The sequence below is a fragment of the Echinops telfairi genome, unplaced genomic scaffold (genome assembly GCF_000313985.2).
Source record: "Echinops telfairi isolate 266 unplaced genomic scaffold, ASM31398v2 ScPeMD7_2291;HRSCAF=2852, whole genome shotgun sequence".
Classification (NCBI taxonomy): Eukaryota; Metazoa; Chordata; class Mammalia; order Afrosoricida; family Tenrecidae; genus Echinops; species Echinops telfairi.
This window is the reverse complement of record NW_022106189.1, coordinates 29,829,646-29,834,119: the sequence shown is the minus strand read 5'-3', so window position 1 is coordinate 29,834,119 and position 4,474 is coordinate 29,829,646.

The window sequence follows — 4,474 nt, the reverse complement described above, 5'->3', positions numbered from 1 at the left end:
CATCAGGTGGCTGTGAATCAGAACGAGCCACTTTCTATAGTAAGTGCCTAGTCAGTGGAGCGGTGTACAGTTGTGAGCAGTCCCTGGTAGGGCAAGTAATTATGCAATCAGCTACTACCTGAAAGGCTGGTTCAAACCCACTCCGAGGTGCCTCCAAAGAAAGGCCTGGCAATCTGCTTCCGAAAGCCCCATGGAGTGAGTGCATTTCTACTCGGCAACACACAGTCATCCTGGGTTAGAATCAACTGGCATTGTGGTTCTGGGGCTCACATATCCCAACTGCTCCCGGGGGGCAGGGGGGGGCGGGCAGGCTAGCCTAGGGCAGTGGCTCTCCACCTTGGACTTGTATCCAGGCACCAGCAAGGTCTGAAGCGGGGCCTGAGAATTTGTATTTCGAGGTAACAGCCCAGGTGATAAGCACGTTGTTTGCCCAGGACCACACTTTGAAAGCCTGTAGCCCATGGCTTCTGGGTCTGATACGTCTCTGATTCTCAGCCCGCCTCCATAGGGGGAAAGTCGCCTTCCTTCCCCAGTGCCCGCATGGCAGGAGCCAGGTCTGATCTGCCTCTTGACTCCAACACTGTCACCTTACTCATAGGACTGCCTTCACAGGTGGGGAGTGCGGGAGTAGGCAAAGGGACACAGTGCCAGGGGAACTAAGCAGAAGCACTTTGCTGCAGAAGCACAGTCCATGCTGCTGGGGGTGGGGCTCAGGTCACTCTCTGGGTGGCCTTGTGTCCTGTGCTGACTCTGGCATTTTCATTCTCCGTAGCAAATCTCCCTGGGGAGTTTGCACAGAGGGAAGGGCAGCCTGGGAAGTCTGGGAGGGGCAGTAAACCACAGGCGGCAACCTGCTATCTGCCTTTCCTGGGGTTTCTCCCACTGGAGCCACAAAGACTACATACTCAGCCCTGGTGGAGCCGAGGGTGGGCTGCTAACCACAAGGTCGCCAGTTCAAACCTACCAGTTGCTCCTTGGGAGAGAAATGAGGCTGTCTACTTTTGTAAAGATATCCAGTCTCAGAAACCCTATGCAGGTTCATTATGAGTCAGAGGGGGACCCTCCCAGGAACTCCCTGGACCCAGACCCCTTTCATGGTAGCTGTCAGGAATGAACCAAGTCACTATTGCCCCTGCTAATGTACCAAAGGCTCTCCATGCACCAGGTGTGTGTTATAGACATTATCAGAGTGAAGTCAGGGCAGGCATCTCACACTGCAGTATCATTTGTGCCTCCAGCAGCCTCATCAAATGAATCATGCTAGCCAGAAGGCCATCGTACTTATGGGGTTCTTACTGGGTGTCAGGCAGGTCCTAGCCTGTTTCACATCTAACCCCCACTCCCCACTGCCGTCCCGCGAGTCTCCATAAGAGCTCCATTAAAAGTGTCAACCCATTGCCATCAAGTTGATTCCGACTCATAGCGACTCCATGAACGCTATAAAACAGTAGAACTTCGCCACAGGGTTTCTGAAACGGAAGTCTTTACAGAGGAAGGCTTTGGTAGAGGGTATTACCTTCCTCCTGCAGTGGCGGGGGTCAATCTCAGCATTACCATGTCACCAGGGCTGCTAGGGCAGTATTTAAAAACAAAAGAAAACAGAAAACAAAACAAAACGCTAACTCACTGGCACCCAGTTGGTTCTGACTCATAACCACCACTAGGACTGAGTAGAGTGACCCCTGTGGATTTCTGGAGCTGTACATATTTGGGGTGGGGTGGGCGGGGCTGTAAATCTTTACCGGAGTAGAAAGCCTCATCTTTCTCCCGAGGACTGCATTCGATGGGTAGTGGTGATGGGTTGGACTGCCCACTGTCAGGTCAGCGGCTTGAAATCACCAGCCACTCCACAGGAGAAAGATGAGTCTTTCTACTCCCGTAAAGAATTACAGTCTCAGAAACCCCAGGGGCAGTTCTGTCCTTGTCCCACAGGGTCACTGTGAGTCCGAATGAACTTGATGGCAGGAGTGTTTGTTTTTTGTCTGTTTCACCACCCATCCGTGAGTTTGCTGGGCTGTGATGGCCAGCAGGCTGCAATGAAGCTGGAAGCTACACCACCAGTACTTTATATACCAACCGGGCCCCTCATGGCGGATTGGTTTCATAGCATTTCTACCTTCCTTAGTCTAGCTTCCAGACTCAGACAGACTAGGAAGAAAGGGCTGGTGCTCTGTTTCTGAACATGAGCCAATCAAAACCTTAGAGAAGATTGTCTGAGTCACTTGCTTTGCACAGGTCATCCGGCGGGAGCACTCACTGGACAAGGGTGTCACCTACGGCAAAGTCGAAGGCCCACAAGGATTGGAGCTCCTCCATGGAGGGGATTGGCACAGTGGCCACCATGAGGAACTCAAGCCTTTTGGTAATTTGGGCAATGACACAGGGCTGGGCATCATTTTGTTCTGTCGGACCCTGACTTGGTGGCAGCTAACAACACTGACAGCAATTTATAGATGAGGACTAGGCAACTCAGAAGAACAGAGGAGGTTGCCAAAATCACACAGCTTAAAAGGTAGGAGGTGACATGAGCCATGACCCAGGAGCCTGCTCACCCCGCCCTGCAGAGAATATTACACTGAATTGTGCTGTTGTACAGATAGCACCCACAAAAACCTTCTCCAAATCATGTATTTCTTCAAGGGCAAAAAGATGCCCCCCAGCCAAATTCTGGGGGTGTTTCCTTTCATTAAGCCCTGTGACTGCACTGACTGTGAGAGGTTGCTCGCAGTGAACCCTCAGCTGTCCCTTTTTGACTTTCCCACAATCCCCGGGGTGTGGTTTATGGTCCCTTATATTTCATCTGTCCAAGTGGAGAAGGATGCAGGACGGCCTGAGCACTGGAGGAGCTGGGAAAGCCTCAGACCTCTGTTTCCCATCAGCCATGTCCCATAGGTGCCAGGTTGGGGCCAGGGAAGTCATAGGGGTGGGGTGCCCCCTCCCCTGCACCCTGCCCAGGGGCAACTATATTCATCACTGTCAAACTGTGTCTCCTCCGTAGACCCCACCCTAGGGTGAGCTGGGGGTAGAGTCTGCATTCATTTTCTCCTGATTTCAAGGCACTATTAACTTGAAGGGATATAGGAACTGGAAAGTTGAAAGAAGGAATTGTCTGCTGGTCTCCTGACTGCCCCACTCTTTCCCTCTCCCTGAGGCCCCTTCCTTCCCACCCATCCCCAAAGATTAAGGTGACCAGATTTTAACATTGGTAAAGCGGGACAAAAGCGGGACACCATTGATAAAACTCATATCCTGGCAAAATAGCCACATGGCAGCCGAAAACAGTATACCCTAGCTTGCCGTGCATTCTTTCCAAAAATTGGGAATTTTTAAAAATGCCATGGGACGCAGGGAAAAATTGGGACTGTCCCGCCAAAAGTGGGACGTTTGGTCACTTTACCAAAGAGCAGCATCCACTTCTGGAAAAGTGGCTCCCCAGGAAGTAGAGGGCTTTCACTTCCTCCTTGCCCTGTTCCCAGGCCTCACAACCTGCCCCCACCCCACTACCCCCAAGCCTCTCAAACCTCCCCTGCCCACTCCCTACTCTTCCCCTGGCTTCCCAGGACATCAAAGGCACTCTGGAAGCTACAGCTCAGTGAGCCAAGTTTTCACTGCTGCTCAAAGATGACACCTGCCGTTCCTTCTGCTTAAAACACCCTTCCATCCCAACAGTCAACCCTGGTGGTGTAGTGGTTATTCCCTGGACTGCTAACTCAGTAGTTCGAAATCACCAGGCACTCCAAGGGACAAAGACAGGGCTTTCTACTCCAGTAAAGAATTACATCCTCAGAAACCCACGGGGTCGCTATGCATTGGCATCAACTCGCTAGCAGTGAGGGATCCCAACATACCAGCTTCCCTCTACCTCTGTCTGGTTTCTCTGTCAAGCAGTTATCCCTCTCCTATCACTTAGTGGTCTTGCGGCTATGCCTTGGGCTGCAGTTCGAAGCCTGTACCAGGCACTCCTTGGGAGAAAGACTCGGCTTTTCACTTCCATCAGGAGTTACAGTTTGAGAAACCCACAGGGGCAGTTCTACCCCATCCTATAGGGTCGCTATGAGTCGGCATCAACTCCATGCCAGCGAGTTGAGTTCCTCTCACTGGTCCAAGGAGAACCCACGTCCAGGACTCCTGACTTACTGCTATGAGCTGGGAGCAGCTTGTTTGGTGACAGTACGCAGCCCTGAGCGTAGGTTTGTTGCATGGGATACTGGATGAAACGGAAGAACGTTCAGGATAACAATAATGAACGCGGTTGAGCTTCCAGGGCTTTTTGTTACTCTGGCTCTGTGCATTAAAAACTCTCATTTAGGGCTGAAAAACACACGGAAGGCCCATTTGCTCAAGTGAAGCAGCAGAGGGTTTGAGAGGTAAAAAGTAAATGATTAAAATCCAAGTCGGCCTGATTCCAAAGTCCAAGTCCCGCACTAGCACTGCGTGGGCAGAGGGAGAACCTGGGAGACCGGCAGAACGACGA